The following is a 19,488-nucleotide window of genomic DNA, read 5'->3' on the forward strand; positions in this document are numbered from 1 at the left end:
AGTTTGGTCTGTGAGGAAGAATGCTGTTCTGCCAAAACCCTGTTCTTAAGTGTCTTAGGGGTCTTTACAGAAACATTTAAACTTTGACAACTTTGTTTCTTACCTAGAAAACCAAGACACTGGATTATATTTTTTAGCTGGTCTGAAAGCAGTATTTTCCCTGTTGCAGCATATCATTAAAAGTAATAAAAGACAATGAAAGATCAGTTTTGGAAGTCTGAACCATTGATAATATTGTAACAGTATCAGTACTCATGCCCAAAACATGTTGGCTGTAGTCCAGATCTCCTACAGCTCTGAGGCCTTGCCAAAGTAGCCTGCCACTAATCCCATTCCTTGAAGTTGTATTTCATTTGGTTTGTTGGAGGAGCAGTCCTGCCTCATGGGCAGGGTAGTTCGTTGGTCCCAGTTGCCAGGCCTGTATGAACAGTTCCACCTTTAGGTGGTCACTCTTGTGTAGGCATTAGTGCTCTGAAGTGTTTGATTTGAAGACTGCATTATCCACACCAAGTTGTTTCTGACGGCCTTTTTAATTGCTCCTATCTTTGTTCACTGTTGGTTGTTTCAGAAACTGGGGTGCTGTCTAACTGCTCCCATTAGCTATGCCTCTGTCACCCAGTCTGTTAGGTGCAACTCCTCTATTACTCTGGATTTCCTCTGGTAGCAGCCTTAAGTGTTTCATTTTTGCAGTAGATAGTCTTGTACACAACCTCTATGGAGGCCTTGTCACGAAAGGAGGACTTTCTGAAAAAAAAACATTTTCATTTCCTTACCAACAATTGAACAGACTTTCACCTCATTAAAACCTTCGGCTGAAGGTTAGTCACCAAAGCTTACAGGCTACAGCTGTGAGCTACATTACTTCATTTGGAGAATATTGAACACAGTTAGATTGCTTGTGTGTTCTTCAGCATAGTAATAAATTCCATAATTTCTATGGCACTGGAAGTTAGTTCTCCTTAACAGGAAGACTTCCAAAATAATGCAAGACATATACTCAAGGTCTGTGTAGGTGTGATGCTTTGGCTCATCTAGTCACTGTTGCATTCCTGATGGATGCTAGCTAACAAATTACTCTTTGGATCCCTGAAAGAAGGGCTACTTGTCTTCTTCAGGCTAAACCCTGCTTGCTTACCTGAGGAAGGAGCCAGCTGGTCCATCCTAAAGATCCTCATTCTTCTTGAGGAAATCCAGCAGTCAGATCTGACCACCTCGGATGTAATGCATGCATAACCGCTATATATAGTTTTGCAGGAAGAATACAGTCTTAAAACAATAGCATGGTATGAGACTTGCTGGGAACATTAGCTTAAGAATGTAAGCTTGATGCAAGCTTATTATTCATCTGCCCAGCTCTGTTTTTAGGAAGAGCTCACCTTTCATCAGAACACATGAAAGAAATGAAAAATCTGGATGCAGCATACAAGGAAAAGTTTTTTTTAAGAGAAGAGTATAGTGAAACGCATTAAATCAGAGGTAACTGTAATGTTATAAAGCTCAGAACGGTCTCATGTTAAAATTATGTTTCTTTCTTCTCTGGAACCCATGTCTGATTAGTATTTTTTTTTTCTTTGACTGATGCACTTAAGACTTGCAGTGTCAGAGCATTTATTTAGATCAATCTCTTATGCATGCTTAAATATACGCCCTGTAATAAAGTGAATATAAACATATGCGTGGATTTTTCAGGATGCTGTGAGTTTATAAACCTTTAATGCTTTTATCAAATAATGTGCATTTTTTTTTTTTGCAAGTGCTTATAATGACCTTCTTATGTACTCTTCTTTTACTCTCATAGCTTTTACTTGAAACACAGGAACAGTACATGGTTGTGTGTGTAAATGGGATCCCAGGCTCTAAACTCCTCCTTATGTTGGAATTCAATACAATATTTCTCCTAATTAGTTGCCTTTGAGTCTCACAAAGAGTCTTAACTAAATAAACAAAGTGGAAGTGTCTGCATGTAAGTTTATGTGTGGTAATGAAGTGAATGAGGAGTAAATATCCATGTAGCCCTATTTTCTGTTTAGCATACAGCTGACTTATTTGACAGTAACTAAACCATATTTGTACATCTACCTGGAGCTGTTTAAGCATTTCACAGCTGTTTGTTCCCCTCTTCCAACCCCTTCATGTGGTGACAACAGAAGTAACCGTTCCCATCAGAAATTCTGTAACAAATTACTAACGCTTAGACTATTTTATTACAGAATCAGAAAGGTTTGCTTAAGCCACTACATATCTGTTCATGTGCCAAGACAGATTATGATATACTCAGATTAGCGAAACTAATGCCTGTGTCTTTCTATCAGGGGGAAGAAGGGGCTGCTAACTTCAGCCTTTGCATATGCTACATGTTTTGGTTTAAGCAGCAGTGTCCATCTAAGTGAGCAGAGTTGGTTCAGGGAATTAAACTGACATAAAAAAATACTCTGTACCCCAAAGAAGAGTCTAGATCCATGAATTGCCTTACTGCAGGTCACATGAATGGTAGTGTTGAGGCTAGGCAGCGTTTGCATTTTTAGAGTGGCTGGGTGCTGCTGTATTGTGAAATTTGATTCGGGATTACAGTGTGAGAGCTAGGAATGCAAATGAAAGATGACTCTAATGCAAGACATTCTCTAACTTACAGCTGTTAGTGTACGTTGAAATCTTAAGGTAACTCTGAATCTGGTGTTTCTTCATATTTGAATATACAAGCCGTAGATACTATTTTATTGTTAACTTACCAGATTTTTCTGTTTGTCAAGAAAGAAAAGTCAGAGAAAAAGAAATGTCCATGTCATTGTGGGGATCGTTTGTACAATTGAAACTGCTGGGTTAGCTACATTTTACATACTTTGCCACAAGAGCTAGTAGAAAAAATGAGAGTAACTATTGGTTTATCACCCCCTGTTCGGGCTTCTCAAAGGATGGTATCTTCCTGGAAGAAGCCCAAAAGTTAGCTTTGCTTGGATTTTTCTAGACATAGGCTGCTCCCTGCATTTTTTTGTGGAAAGTTTTGTAATATTACAACTGTTCATTAAAATTTTTGGTCATTCTTTTGGTCTCTTAGGGAATAACTGCTATGAATATAGTGTGTACTGCTTGGCTGGTCCAGCAGAACTGAGGCTTTCATATAATTTCCAGCTGAGCAGAAGTTGGTTGGAAGAAAATAGTGGCTGTTGTTAAAAATACACAGTTTCTAAATCACCCATAGTAGATGTCCACCAAAGTAGAACTTTTCAGTTACAGATGGAAAAAGCATTAGAGGGACCTGAGGTACATTTTGATATAGGTGGAGCATGTCAAATTATGCTGCCAATAGTAGGCTGTCGCCTGGTCTTGGAAAGGTACCGTATCATAGATTTTCCTGTGCTGATCATAGATTTTCCTGCCTGTTTTGCCTGAGGTAGAAGAGCCTCTTTCTTTTGTCATCTGTATCCTGTCCTTCTAGTGCTGTGTATTTATCATCTTTAGCCCTTCCTCCCAGCTGTCTTCTTACTCCCTGGGCAGTGCCAGTCTTTGCTTATTAAGCTTTTCATTTGTGGGGAAAAATAACCAAACCAAACCCCAAACAAACTTGTCTCAGCAGGTGCTGAATATGGAATTATTCAGTTCAGTGGTTAAAACCTGGTAAATCATAAGATAGGAGAGTTGGATTTTAGCTATCTGTAGGTGGCATTGCCAGGCTTGCAGAATTAGCATATTAAGGTTTGACTTTGGAGAAAAGGCCACTGGTATTGTTCACTGTTCATGTTGAACTCACCTACTGAAACGCTTCACTGTGGTGGAGGATTTGGAAGTGCTGAAAACCAAGAGGTGTGTAGAGGCCATGAAGGGCTGAGTAAGAACAGGAAGACACTTGGATACATCATTTTAATAAGAATAGAAAATAACATAGGGGTGGTTTGCCTGTATTTTGTATTCATTAAATGGAAGGAAGCATTTGCATTCTGATCAAATAATTTTAAAAACATTTACTTGAAGCATATTAGGACAAGTAGCTGTCTATGTACAAGCAAGACTTTTCACCACCCATTGTCTGGTAAAACTAGAAATAAGGTTCGTGTTATTAAAAATAAGTCTTGTTAGTTCCTGGGGACATTTCTGTAAAAAAGGGAAATCCTGAACATTGAAGGCTTACTGTTTTTATGGTGCTATTTTGGCAATTGTCCTTGTTTTCCTATTCATGAGTGTTAGATGAGTGACCTGACATTTGTAGGGCTGTTATTTAATGCAAACATCATCTTATAACTGGTGGCAATTTAACGATAAAATATGAACTTGTCGTAGTGCATGCTGAACTGAGAGGATGGTAAACTTTAAATAGGAGGCTAGAACCTTCGCTTCAGTTGAGTTTACAGATTGCAACTAACACAATACTGAACAGGTACAGGCAAAAAAAAACACCAAAGTGTAGGAAAAACAGCTAATTATAGTAATTGCAGCTGGTTTCAAAGTACTTCTAACAGTTTGTGCATAATGCTTACTTGAAAGCATCAAATGGGCGCTAGTTGTGAAATAGAACACCTGTTTGTTGTTGAGCATGTGTTTATGCAGATGATTTTTGTTGTCAAAGCACCTTGATGTAGAGTAGTCCTGTTTACATTTACATTCTCCCCAAAGGATTAACAGTGTTCTCTCAATAAATTTGCAGTCTATTCTCCTCTCAAAGGCTGCTGTTTGGAGGGTGGTGTGAACGAGGCAACAAGTGCTTGCTAATCACTTGAATATACATAATTAGCGACAGTCTGGTGCACTGGAGTCTTTGTACAACCATAACAATACTGATTGGCAGCAGCAGATAACAATAGTCGTGGCAAGGTGCTATTTGTTGAATATTTGAAGGTGTTTTTCTTTTATATTTGCAGTAGGCATTTTGAGTTAATTGCACCATTATTCTGGAACACTCTTACTATGTTGTGTTAATGTCAGAGTTAAAGATTGGTCATATGGCCTGTTGTACACAAAGGAATAAGACCTTTAGCAAATCATTTGCTTCTTTTGAGATGAAAGCTGGATATTTTTTTTTTCTTCCTTCATAATTTTCTGAGACTAAGATGGGTCTTGTTTTTCTTCTTTCATATTTATATATAACCCAAAGTCAAACTGGAAGGTATATATAAGAATTTGGAATATTAATGCATGTGATGGTATATGATCACTCTTTGTATTCTGTAGTGATCAGTTTTATGACTGGATCTGTTTGTCAGGTTCTGTACTTTAGAAAACTCGAGATCTTCGGTGATAGAATTTACAGGTAATGTAGACTGTAATGTAATAGATAGCACTGAGAAAATTATGTGGATTGCTTTTGAAGTTTTTTATATTCAAAGAAAATGTGGTTTAATATGGCAAATGCTTATCACCAGTTTAACTTGGGGAAAAAACTAGAACAAGTACATTGTTTATGAACATCTGAAAAATGAGGTGAATCACTGAATTTTGCGAGGTTAAGTTGTATCAAACTCTTAAATTTTCCTTTTACTGACAAGGTAGCAGTCATATGGCCATGAGGATGGTCAGGGGACTGGAGCACCTCCCGTAGGAAGACAGGCTGAGGAAGTTGGGGCTGTTCAGCCTGGAGAAGAGAAGGCTGCGTGGAGTCCTCATAGCAGCCTTCCGGTATCTGAAGGGGGCCTATAGGGATGCTGGGGAGGGACTCTTCATTAAGGACTGTAGTGACAGGACAAGGGGTAATGGGTTAAAATGTAAACAGGGGAAGTTTAGGTTGGATATAAGAAGGAAGTTCTTTACTGTTAGGGTGGTGAGGCACTGGAATGTGTTGCCCAGGGAGGTTGTGAATGCTCCATCCCTGGCAGTGTTCAAGGCCAGGGTGGACGAGGCCTTGGGTGAGATGGTTTAGTGTGAGGTGTCCCTGCCCATGGCAGGGGGGTTGGAACTAGATGATCTTAAGGTCCTTTCCAACCCTAATGATTCTATGATTCTATGATATATTAGGTGAAATAACTGAGTTTGTTTGTAAGAGCAAAACTGTTAGAAACCTGATGAGTAATTATTAAAGGTTCAGTATCAAAATGGGAGTAAAAGTGGGATAGAATTTTGTTAGGCTGCTACCTGACTTCTGCCTAGGCAGATGAGGTAAGTAATGGAAAACAGAATGTTTATTCATGTTTTGAGATTTCTCCAAAATGAAAGGGACTGCAGGTGTGCTGGAGGATGGGATTAGAATTCAGAATGGTATCGGTAATATGAAGATGTGGTGTTTGAGTAGCTGAAAGCTGTTCAGGGGGAGCAAGACATGCACTCTAGAATCACCTACTTTGCAAAGAAATGAATGAGAAGAAGTGGCTAGGGAAGTAGCTCTAAAGAAAAAGGCCAGTATGTACTGTGGATAACAAACCGGGTATTAATTATATCTCAGGGTTGTGAAGAAGACAAACACAGGCATGCATAAACAGTAATAGAGCCTGTAAGATGCATCTTTTTGCTCCGTTGAGCACTTAAGGTCCTAGCTGAACAATTGCATCCATTTCTGGCTGGTGCAGTTCAAGACCAGCAATGATAGTGATCAGCATTTTAGGGGGTGTGACCTGAATTGCATGAGTTGCAGTTGCTGAGGCTAAATAAGAAAAGAGAAGTGATAATATAATCTGTTCTTCATGTGTACAGCACAGAGGAGAAGAATTTATGGGTTTATATTGTTGTAAGACAGTTGCCTTACAAACTAGAGAAGCTTCTCTTTAAGTATGCATAACATAAGAAATAGCCTACTGGGTCGTACCAGTGACCCACCTAGCCCAGTATTCTGTCTGTAGTGGCAGAGGAGATGCTGTTTAGGGAGAGCTTGTGAGCTTGACTGTTTTCTTGCTTTTAATTTCCCTTGCACTTTCCCAGAGCCCAGAACTGTTGCATTAGTAAAGTTAGATGGTATATTTCTGTATGATCTTGTATCTGTTTATGGACCTGTTTCACCAAGTGCCCTAACTATTTTATTGTGGTATTTGGTGAACAGTAGTTCTGCTCTTAACAGCTGCCTTCATGATTTCTAAACCTCAGCCCTCTCTCCTCTTTGAACTAAAGAAAGAGGTCTTTTCATCCTCTCTCAGAAAAGGCAGTTTCTCCATTCCCTGGACCATTTTGGTTGCCTTTCTCTGTGTTTTCTCATAATTCCACTAACTTATTGCTGAGATGTGGAGACAGGACTGAAGATGTGGGCACAGCAGTTTTCTTTATCTTGTCTATGTATCCTTTCTGATGTGTCCAATAGTTTTTTTTTGGCTGCTGCTGTACATGAACTTACTATTTCTTAGAGCTGTGAGTGTTGAATCTAGTACTCAACTGAACTATAATTTGTGGTTCTAAGGTAAACATTGTGAGGCATAGTTTAGATTTTTTTTTTTTCCCTAGGTACATTACCTCACGTTTATGTACTCTGTATTGTACTCTGTACATGGCATTTGACTATCCACTACAGTGTAGTATCATTCTTAAGCTGTAAGATTTCATGGGTCACAGCACTATCCAAGTCTTTGATGAAGATGTCATATAAAAATCATGCCAGCATGAAACCACTGGGAGACTTCCTGACTCTCTTGCTTAAAAGTGGCCATTAATCCTTATCTTGACCAATGACCTTACTGACCTTATTAATTAACCCTTATCTGACCAATTTGGTGGCCTTCTGTGATTGGGCTATGGAACTGACAGACAGGAGTAGAGCAGTTGACATCATCTACCTGAACTTGTGCAAAGTGTTCAACACTGTCCCACACAACATCCTTGTCTCTAAATTGGAGAGACATCAATTTGATAGGTAGACCACTCGGTGGATAAAGAACTGGCTGGATGGCCGCACACAAAGAGTTGTGGTCAATGGCTTAGTGTCCAACTGGAGACCAGTAACAAGTGGTGTCCCTCAAGGATGGGTGTTGGGACCAGGCTTGTTCAACATCTTTGTGGATGACATGGACAGTGGGATTGAGTGCACCCTCAGCAAGTTTCCTGATGACACCAAGCTGTGTGGTTCGGTTGATACGCTGGAGGGAAGGAATGCCATCCAGAGGGACCTTGACACACTTGTGAGGTGGGCTGATGCCAACCTCATGAAGTTTAACCATGACAAGTGCAAGGTCCTACCCCTGGGTCGGAGCAATCCCAGGCAGGTTGGGTAGAGAAGAGATTCAGAGCAGCCCTGCAGAGAAGGACTTGGGGGTGTTGGTGGATGAGAAATTGAACATGAGCTGGCTTCAGTGTGCGCTTGCAGCCCAGAAAGCCAACTGTATCCTGGGCTGCACAAAAGAAGTGTGACCAGCAGGTTGAAGGAGGTGATCCTGCCCCTCTGCTCTGCTTTCATGAGACCTCACCTGGAGTATTGTGTACAGTTCTGGTGTCTTCAGCAAAAAATGGACATGAAACTGTTGGAACAATTCCAGAGAAGGGCTATGAAGATGATCAGGGGACTGGAGCACCTCCTGTATGAAGACAGGCTGAGAAAGTTGGGGCTGTTCAGCCTAGAGAAGAGCAGGCTGCGTGGAGACCTCATAGCAGCCTTCCAGTATCTGATGGGGGCCTATAGGGATGCTGGAGAGGGGCTCTTCATTAGGGACTGTAGTGATAGGATGAGGGGTAACGGGTTAAAACTTAACCAAGGGAAGTTTAGATTGGATGTAAGGAAGTTCTTTACTGTAAGGGTGGTGAGGCACTGGAATGGGTTGCCCAGGGAAGCTGAGAATGCTCCATCCCTGGTGGTGTTCAAGGCCAGGTTGGAGAGAGCCTTGGGTGAGATGGTTTAGCGTGAGGTGTCCCTGCCCACGGCAGGGGGATTGGAACTAGATGATCTTAAGGTCCTTTCCAACCCTAATTATTCTATGATTCCATGATTCTGTGATCTTTCTTTTTCCTCTTACTCATCCAACATTCAGACTGTATAAGAACCTCTTCTCCAGTCCTGTGGCAACTTAATTTCTTTACTGATATTTGGGGAGGAATCTTGACAAACTCATCATGCCCACTGGGTGCCCTTTCCCTCATATTTATTGCCTCTCTTGTATGACTCCATCGGGCTAGTGATGCAGGCTTTCCTTTCAAAGCAGCTATGATGGCTCTTTCCCAACAGATCTGCATTGTCTCATGTGCTGTGTGATCTTATTTATTATAGACTCTAGTTACTTACCAGAAGCAGGAGTCAGACTTGCAGTTTCTGGGATCCTTGCTAGAGTTTCTTTTTTTTTGAGGTTGTGTTTGCAATCCGTCTTCCGGGCGTGTGGCCATTTGTAGTTATGAGTTAACACTTCTTGGCCAGCAACCTCTGTGGTTTCACATTTCCGTTCCTTCAGCACTCCTGGCGTCCACTCTTGGTGACTTGCTGACATCTGGTAATTCCTACATATTTAAATTAAATCATCTAGCTTTCACTCATCTACTACAGGGAAAGGGTCTGGGTTTGGGTATCTTTCCAGCATTTTTAGCTGTAAAAAAAACAGGCAAGTAATTTGTAGTGCTTCTCTGCTATGGCTTTATCATCCTTGAGTTCCCTTTATATACTTTTGTTATTGAGCAGTTCCACTGATTTCTTGCCTGGCTTCCTGTTTTTGATCATGAGCATCTTTTGCAAGAAGCTCATCAAATTCTTTTCTATCTGTCTCAGTTGTGTATTTACATTGTCCCGGCATATTTTATTGTCTTACCTTTTCCTCCTTATTTGGGCAAGCTTTTCATTCTTAATACTGACCTTTTCCCTATAATCACCTTTTTACTTTTCCATTAAGACATCCAGGTGGATTTTGGAGGGTTGGGAGGGAAGAGAGAACTACTTTATTCTTTTTGAATTGTGGCAGCCATTTTTTCTGGCGTTATAGTATTTTCAGTAGTCTACTGCCTGTTTGTAAGGTCTTTTCATCTGGTCCTTTGCCCCGCTTCTTTATCCTTTTTCTTTACTTTTTCTTATTTTTACCTATATTTTTCTGTTGATGCCCAATATTTGGATATTTGGTTTACTTGTGCATCTTTCTTTCACACCAGTTCTAAACCTACTCATGAAACATTAAGATATATTCCTGGGAAATGGAAAAGTCTTCCACTACAGGAGCAGTATTATTTTAAATATAAGTTAATGGTAGTTAAAAGTAATAATAGTAGTTTCCATCCTTTTTGCAGATCTAGGGAGATCTTTGGACTGCTTTGTAGGAGTCTACAAAAGGTTACTGAAGCAACACCCAGCCAGCATGTCCAGGGTGTGGGACACAGCACTCGTCTTGGTATTTAGGACTCCTTGTTTCTGCTGGAAAATGTTAGGGTTTCATGAACTGGGAATTTTTAAATTCCACTGTGTTAAATAAAGTCTTTGGGCTCTTTAATGCTTGTAATTCTTGAGAATGCATAGTCAAGTTCTGTAGAAAATGGTTTCCTTGCAGCTTCTCAAGATGCATAGTAAGAATACAGAGAAGTAAATTAGCACTGGGGGATGGGAATTATGAGCTCCAGTCCAGTTTCTCTTTTAATATTGAATATTAAAATGAATATTATCATCCTGGAGAAACAAGAGAGAAGAAAAATTATAGTGTTTTTGGGTTAGAGAGAATGACTTCAGAACATGAGGTTCTGAGAACCTCTGTGGGTATTGAGCAGTATAGAATTGCCTTGCCATGAGAAAGAACCTTAATGGGGAAATGTAGAGAGCTCTTTAATGTGGCAGCAAAAGGAGTAATGGAGCTCTGTGACTGAATCTTGAATCCAGATTTATTCAGAACCAAAATGAGGGTGACTAAGAGAAAGATTGAAAACTACATCTTGATACCCCCAAAACAAAACAGAGTACATTTTTGAAAATAAGTAATAAAAAAATCAGATAGTTTTTTACCAGTATATGCATAACAGGGGAGAATTCTGTGGACTCGTTCCTTGAAGAGGTCATACTGAAATGATGAGTTTTTGGTTTTGTCTTAAAATACATGATACCATGAATAAAAATCACGAAATGTCCTATACAGATTTGCACGAGATACTCAGATTAGCAATGAAATGTAAACTTGTTGAGAATTTGTCCAAGACTTGCTCAGAGTGTTATTCAAATGAAACAGCAAAAATACAGTTGCTCTTTGCTGAGCTCCCACTGGCATTCTGTTTGAAAAACACTGTATCAATTTAAAAAGATAAAATTACTGTAGTTCCTTGTGTGTTTCATAGTCTTTCTTAGCTGGGTACTGCTGTTGCCATCAGTTTGGCACTTTAATATTCTTTATCATGGACAGTTAGAACTCTCTTACTGTATTTTTATTTTCTCATTATACCAAGTAAAGCCTATTAGTCCTTTACACTTTAATGTTTGAAGGTACTGATTCATGGCAATCAAGTAATTTCTTCTTATTGTTTTGATATGTTAAGTAAATGGAGTTGTTTAAAGACACTGCAAAGGCACTTTCTCTAGCGCATGGCTTGTTACTGGGTTGAGAATAAAAATGTCCTGTTTGTGGTGGTACAAATACAGGTGTAGAGAATGGTATAAAAGGTTGGGTAAGTCAGCGTTAAGTTTCCTCCTGAAATGAAGGCAGGAGTGTTACTCTTTCTGTGTGTTGACCTAAGGAGCAAATGCACATGAAGGATGCAGCCAGGCAGCACAACCATCCTTTCACAAAAAGAGACTGCAACAAAAAGTGTATGTTGTCTGCGTTCGTGCTTGTACAATCAACAATAGATACACATACAGCCCTCCCACGTGTTACTCACATAACCACATCCTTTCAACAGATGCCCAGCGTGGCAGGGAGGGAGGGAAGTTTTGCAGGCAATATCCAGAGGATGTTTTCTTTTTATACGATATCAGATCTAATGGTATGCTGCTAATGAAGGATGAGGTTCAGCTAGACCCTTGATGGAACGTAACCGCTTCGCCACCTCCTCCACCACCTCCACCTTTTTTCTTCCTGTTGGACTAGTGAGCTGCACAAGTGGTGCATCAGACAAAGACGACCACTGGACTGCGGGACTGGGAGGAGGAGGAGGAGGAGGAAGAGGAGGAGGGTTTTTCCTCAGCCACATTAGCTGAGGTATAATGAAAAATTGCACCTGGAATTCTCTGAGGAGTTTTGTTGGAACTAGAGGAGTCTGAAAACAGATTTATTTCAGGAGAATTAGAAACTTGTAGAGAACTAGAGCATTTCTCTGGCTTAGTAGTCATTGATCCCTTGGCCTCACCTTATTCTGCCTCATATGGAGATTAAAAGTGTATTTGAGAATGACCAGATCTCTGGGAGATGCTCCTCCCCTTAATCATCTCAGAGTGTCTGAAGAGGGGTTGCTGTCTGTAACCAATAGTCATGTGACTAAATTTCAGTCATTCCCTATCAAACTGTGTGTGATCTGTTGGTACAAGATCAAGCTGTCACTGAAAACTAAATAGTCTTGGTATAAAAGTGAACTGAATTAAACTGTAGTCATCCAGAAGAAAAGCTTTTGTTAAAAGTGTTTCAGCTGTGCTGCTGATGCTTGCTATTCTTATGTGCACACTTGGTAAACAAAAGTATGGAAGTCTCTTTAGAGGAGATGAAAAATTTGTGTCGCTTCTCCGTGATGGGGAACTCAGATTCCCTGGGGAACATCAGTATGGAAAAATGCATCAGCATCATAACCGACATTCATCTGCAGCATGACCCCCGGAAGACAAAGCAGCATTTTACCTCTCGGGATTAGCAAACATGTGTCAGCTTTAGTACTGCTGTTTGGTAGTCAGGTGATAGACTGCCCATATGTCCTCTACCTCATTCTGGCATGAGATCCCCCCCCCGCCGTTTTCGAATTTAAAATAAAAGCATAGCTTTATTCCATCGTCATTTGTTACAGTTCTTATATCACAGACATGAAATTTTAAAAGATGTTTTAAGAATTTCTGTACCCAAGTTTAATTTTGTCACCGTAAGTCATTACTGGGAAAGCTTCTTTCTTTGTTTGCTTGTCTGTACTGGGGTCATACAGAAACAGTTATAGAACATAGATGACTTGCATCAAAAGAAACTTAAGTATATAAATAGTTATACTTTAAATCCTTTAAATAGGAGGATGAATGTTAAGAGTTCTTCAGCCACCTACACAGCTCAAATCCCTTCTCATAGTGCAGCATGGTCCTATTGGCAGTGCCATGCTCCCAAATTGCACAGGGAAAAAGGAGAGAAGGAAGAAGTTTTTTTCAGGCACTTGCAACTTGCATCTAATTGAACAAGGGTCCCCAGCTTTGTCTCTGGGATTTAGACCAGCAATGTGATGATTTCTTGTGATAAGAAAAGCTGTTGTTTAGTAGTTAGTGTTTTGCAGTGTGGAGAAACAGAAGTTAATACGTGTCTTTGAAGTATCATGAAGTTGAACATTTAAAAATTACTGGAAGTTTGGAGAAATGGCATGTTCTGTCTTCTAGTAGTCCATCACTGGCGTTTTAGCACTCTGAAGTTATAATCTGTAGGTCATTTTAAGCAAGTTGGAAAATGTGAGTGTTAGATCAGTGTTACGCAAACATCATTATTAAAGGCTGATGGAAGCATAAAGTATGGATTTCCCCTTACTCTTACATTTCTATATCCATTATGGATGAGATCTTTATATTTCAGCTATTTAGATTTTACCTAATGTATTATTTTTAAAGGGAGTTGCAACCATGATTCTTAAGGGATTCTGTAGTTCATTAAATGAAAAACAAGACACAACTACCTCTAATAAATGTTTTGATTAAAATGGACATTTCTGAACCTTCTACAGACAATACCCGCTCAGATGTGACAGCATTTGTGACATCACCAGTACAGACTTTCACAAGGATTTTGAAGTCAGTGTTGTAAGTCAGTTTCCATTTTGTTTTTGTTAATTAGAAAATTGTTCTGTTTACTTTCTAGAGGAAAAAGCATCCACTAAACCCATATCAATCTGTTTAGTTAATTAAAAAATAGTGCAAATACATTTTTGAAAATTACAGTTCCTATTGGTCCCTATTATTTTGGTGTAACAAATGCTAAATATTTGGTGCCAGTTAATTATTGTATGTATAATCAGAATTTCAGAAAGGCCAAATGTAGGAGGAGTTAATCAGTGTTTCATCTTGTATGAAATTTGACTTATGCATTGAATAATGTAATTGTAGAGTTTGCTAAGATCTATTTAAGGTCATCCTATAAGTTATTAGAGTGCCTTTTGCATCAAAACTATTTTAGAGGCTGTCATTAAAAACTTTTCAGTAATTCAGATTAGGAAAAAAATACATGCTCATAGCACAAAACCCATGAAATGCATATCTGTTAGCAGAAAACCGGTAACAAACCTCATCCTGATGCTGGCTAGATAAATTCATACATCTTATCCAGGTCACTCATCTTTCCATTCTGTCTTGTCACTTGAAATTTTGGGGTTCATAATTCATAGCTCTGTTTCAGAAGTTTTTTAAGTGAGTGAAAATGAGGCAAAAATTGTGTGCTAGTAAAATTGCATAGGAATTTTACATTTCTGTTCATTAGTCAAGCTTTCTTTTCATTCATAGGACTGGAAAAACTTGAAGCAAAAGAGCACTTCACTTGGCTGAATATTTATTGCAATTGTAATATAATGAAATAATACAATAGAAAATACTGGAAAATACGTATATTAAAATTGAACTGTATTATGATTCTTATGTGGGTGTTATGAAGTTTTGTTCAATTTAAGGCAATGAAATGTTTTAGAAATACGTAGAATACTGAGATTAAAAACCTGAGGGTTTTTTTTTTGTTTGTTTATTTGTTTAGCTTCATTACTTTAATTGTAGGCTGCAAATTTAAGAAAATACTGACCAAATAGGTTTTATCCTCTTGGCACTGCGTCTATTATGGGAAGTATTACATGGCTTACTCAAAATGTCAATTTATATTGAGATCTTTGTGTTGCTAAGATTTTATTAATATCATTAAATCATAATAACCACTTCAGAAATGCATTTCAAGGTATTGTATTTCTAGCTTTGTTCAAACTGTAAATTCTAAGTGATTTTTCAGTTATTTGCCACAACCGAGATTTGTACCTATTCCTTATAGTTGACATGTTTTTTCATCTGTAATTTCTATACAAAGACATATGCCAGAGTATTTTTTTGCTTGTATAGGATATGAATTTGTATTAGGCGAATTTGTATTAGGCAAATTTGAATTAGGAAATTCTTGGTTTAATATTGTGTCAGAACAATCGTGGCATCGTTGCCTAGAGATGCAGTTGATACTAGAAATTTCAATCACTTGAACCTGATTTTATAACTTGATTGGAAAACAGGAATTGCAGTCACAAGGTAGACCGTCAGTCTAGTTAATCATTAGTTAATCTTGCCTAGGTTCATTCTGATACCCTTTCTCCCTTGCTTCTTTCTTCCCCCTAGCTAGTCATTTCTCCTTGGTGCTGATACTAGCTGTCGAGTGAACTGAAATTCTTTTGATGTGGTCAAATCCTATTTTCTTGGGGTGTATTTTTGGTTGGATCATTTTGTAGATCTGCCTCAGCTGCATGGATCCCAGTGCTGACATCATAGAGTGGGACATGGGATGCACTGCACACTTCCTTCACAAGTGTTCTTCAGCTTGCCACATGCACTGTGCTGGTAGTAGATTGTATTTAAGGTGAATCACAATGGCCAAGGACTGGAACTTTCATTCACCATCAGTACTCCTTGGCTAGTACAGGACAAAGCCACATAGCAGTTAAAAGAAGAACCTTTCTGTATTGAATGTGTACTCCAATTTCCTGAATGTGAGATTGTAATTTTTTAAGAATAAGTGCTCACACACATTTGGAGATGCCTCACAGCATTAAAGGAGAGGCTGTCTTTTTCTGAAGGCGCTAGTAGGTGGTGGGTGCTGGATTGGTGGGTGAGTGGCTGGCATTGCCATGGTGCAAACAGCTAGTTACGTGGTGATGTTACAGGATCATAGAATCATAGAATAATTAGGGTTGGAAAGGACCTTAAGATCATCTAGTTCCAACCCCCCTGCTGTGGGCAGGGACACCTCACGCTAAACCATCTCACCCAAGGCCTCGTCCACCCTGGTCTTGAACACTGCCAGGGATGGAGCATTCACAACCTCCCTGGGCAACCCATTCCAGTGCCTCACCACCCTAACAGGAAAGAATTTCCTCCTTACATCCAATCTAAACTTCTCCTGTTTAAGTTTTAACCCGTTACCCCTTGTCCTGTCACTACAGTCTCTAATGAAGAGTCCCTCCCCAGCATCCCTATAGGCCCCCTTCAGATACTGGAAGGCTGCTATGAGGTCTCCATGCAGCCTTCTCTTCCCCAGGCTGAACAGCCCCAACTTCCTCAGCCTGTCTTCATACGGGAGAACTTTACAGCTAGAACTTTAGATGCTGAATGTTTGAAAATCTGTTCTTGAACTCTTCTGAAAACGTGCTGCTATGAGATGATTGGTTATTCTACTATTGGCCATTTATGTTGTTAAATCCTTTGTCGGAGTCCATCCTTTGAAACTGAAGACTAATCCAGTCTTTCTCTCTTCACTCTGCTTCTCTCTGTTTTTGTGTGTGTGTGTTTTGTCTCTGAAGCCTTTCTGTTCTTTTGTCATTTTTAAAAATATAGTTAGCAAAACTGTGATTTATTTGTCAGGGAATAATAATATTTCAGTGTTCCTAATATTATGTAACTTTACAAATTATAATATTATTATTTCTTTCATCTCAGTACTGCATAGTTAAGCAAAGGTTACATTAATTGTTCTTTAGTGGTTAATTTAAAACTAAACATGGTGTATGAGTATTTCAGGTTATTCCTGTAACTGTTTATTAATTTAAGTAATTATTCACTGTGTTTCATTTGGTGTTTCTCAGCTCACTGGCATAGCTTTACCACTCTGAAATTCTTCACATTCTTAATAAACTTGAATAGTTTCACTGTCTTGCAGTATATGCAGTGGTGATCCCAGTTCATTACCATATATTTTCACTAAAGTGTTCCTAACAGAGAACTGTAGAGCACCATGGGTGGATATTTGACTCTGCAATCCTATTTTGCTCCTTTCCTTTTACTCAGTTTCCTATTTCTGTTCTGTTCCATGGCACAGCTTTTTTCATCCACACAACTACCACTCCCATAAACTTATTAAAAGCTTATAAAAAAGTTGAAATAAATTGTGTCAGTCTTACCCATTTTTTTTTAATTGATATTCTTAAGGGAATCCCATATGCATCTTGAGCATGATTTTTCTACTCAAATGCAGTGCTGCTCTGTTTATTTTATGTCAGTTTGCATTATTTAAATGTATGATTATAAATAGCATTACAGTTTTCTTTGATTGACATCCAGGTAATTGACTTGAAATTTTCAAGTTTTTTAACCTTTTTTTTTTGGTTCTTCTTGGGGGTGTGGAGTGTAATTCTCTGTTTATAATCCTTCATCTTAACTGTCATCATTGAAGGGTAGCTGGTTTTTGCCAGTGGTTTTCACCTCACTTACAATTTCTTAGTAATTGTGGATGTATTCTGCCTAGTTCTGGGACTCCTTAGTACCTAGCACTCTGCTCCAATACTACCTTTTTGATCTGGAGAGTTGAAAGTATTTGTCTCTTCCCTGAGGCAGATTTCTGTTGTTGTGAAAACCAATAGAAGAAACCATTCGGGTTCTTTCCAAATACGATTGCCTCAGTTGCAGACTTCATTTTATATCTTGTTAATTTTTCACCAAATTTTCATCTCTTATTTTGCATAAGCTTTGTATTTCCCTTGCTTGGAAGTTCCCTACATCTTATTTTCTGTAAGCAGTACTTCTAAGGTTTATTAATTGTGATGTTTAACTACAGTGATTCCTTTATTTAAAGAAGCCTACATTTTCTCAGCTCCACTCAACTGGTTCCTTAACTTCTGTGATTCCAGGATGATTTGGTGGAATGAACAGGCTGAAAAGCTGGAAGTATGTGGTAAAGAGCAAGCAGACCCTGAGAGTTGGGTGGTATATTTTCCAAATTTTGATGGTCCTTATGAATGAAGTGCTTGGATTGCTAATAAAAATACTGCAAGGCCAAATCAAGGAAGAAAATGGAGGTGGAAGTAGGGGAGTGGATTTGAAGTCTTTGTCTCCCTCCTGTGCCCCATTCTGAAGTTTAGTTTCACCTTAAAGTTTACGGAGCAATTCCTTACCCAAGTACAATGGAACTGAAATATTTTGTGGTTACTGTTATATAGTTCTTGAATTAATTCCTTTATGCGGCATAGATGAAAAGGAAAATACCTCCCGCTCACGCATTTTGAAGCCAACAGATTCAAGGAGCATTAGTGTCAATAAATTACTTCTCTGAACTTTATTATGTGTGATATTTAGCCAGTTTGAGAGAAATAAAAAAATCCTTGAAGTGGACACTATTTAAATTTGGGGGCATGGGATTTTCTGCAATTAACTAGATTGCTATGGTAGGCCAATATATTAAGCTCAGGCAGTTTTGCTGCTAATTACACACAACTTCTCTGGAGTATCAGATATTCAGATCCATTTTATGAATATGGTAGAGAGAATAACAACTGTAAAACAAAGCACTGTGCATGTAAGTGACTGTTAGCGTGTATTTCAGAAGGGATAAATGCTCACCATATGGTACAATTACTGTGTCCAAGTTTTCAAATTAGCTTCTCTCATCCTCCTTATTACTGTCTTTAAAAAGAGAGGAAAAAAACCCAACATGATTTATCTACTCTGCAGCAGAACTCTTGACGCAAAACAGCAGCCCAGTTCTGTCCAGTTTTTTTTTCCTAGCATAATAGAGGCTGTCGGACTTTTTTATACTAATTACTGTGTGAGCCTCAGATGAACCCCCTTCAATTCACAGGGCTTTGTTAAGGGAGGAGCTGTCAATGTGTCTGCCCGTTTGCAGCTGTGCTGTGGCTTTAGCTTGCTTAACATTATGCTGCTTTTTAGACTTGACAGAAGGGATTTTTTTTTTTTTTTTTTTTTTTTTTTTATTAAGGCAAAGCAGCCTTGTAGCGAAATGGTTTAAGCAGCTGCATTGTGGGGAAGCACAAAGAAGTTATTATTGTGTCTGTTTAGGGGGGTCGGATAGAGGGGGGAGATATTCGGCTGCTGTTGATGCCGATTGTTGACTTGCCATCTGCCAGATAGGGAGAAGAAAAAAATGACAGCTCCAGCAGGGTGTTCAAGAGGTTGTTTGGAGAGACGCATAAACATGTGCAGATGTCGAACTGAATAATGGCAAGAACTTGAGACGGTTTATGATGCTGCTGTTGTGTGTGCATATACAGAATGAATGTATGTGGAGATTTGGTTAGGAGGAGGGTACATATTAATTATCATTGTCCCCCACCGCCTCCTTTACTTCTGTTAATTAGTTCAGGAGTTTAATATCTTCCCTCCCTCCGTTGTTTATTCCTAAAAAGAGCCTTTTCTTGTAGGGAAGAAAACTTCTGATTTCTCCATGTGGTGCATTTAAAAAAAAAAAAAAAAAAAGAAAACCTAACAGCTTAATAAATTTGGTATTGTGGAAGTAGAAAGAGTGATGCAGTTATTTCAGTGTCAGATGTTTGGTG

The 19,488-nt window shown here is 38.9% G+C and overlaps 1 protein-coding gene across 6 annotated transcripts in view; it reads left to right on the forward strand.

The window, feature by feature from the left end:
* Positions 1-19,488, forward strand: part of AKT3 (AKT serine/threonine kinase 3) — a 148,873-nt gene that overhangs the window by 51,953 nt on the left and 77,432 nt on the right. The window contains exon 2 of one of the 6 annotated variants that reach the window (XM_062637336.1): positions 13,690-13,765. The exons of the other annotated variants lie outside the window; for them this stretch is intronic. The gene's annotated coding sequence lies outside the window, so the exon portion shown is untranslated. The remainder of the gene's footprint in view (positions 1-13,689; positions 13,766-19,488) is intronic. 6 annotated transcript variants of the gene reach the window in all.

This window comes from Pezoporus occidentalis, unplaced genomic scaffold, assembly GCF_034315485.1.
Source record: "Pezoporus occidentalis ecotype Australia unplaced genomic scaffold, CSIRO_AGI_Poc_V1 ctg52, whole genome shotgun sequence".
Taxonomy (NCBI): domain Eukaryota; kingdom Metazoa; phylum Chordata; class Aves; order Psittaciformes; family Psittacidae; genus Pezoporus; species Pezoporus occidentalis.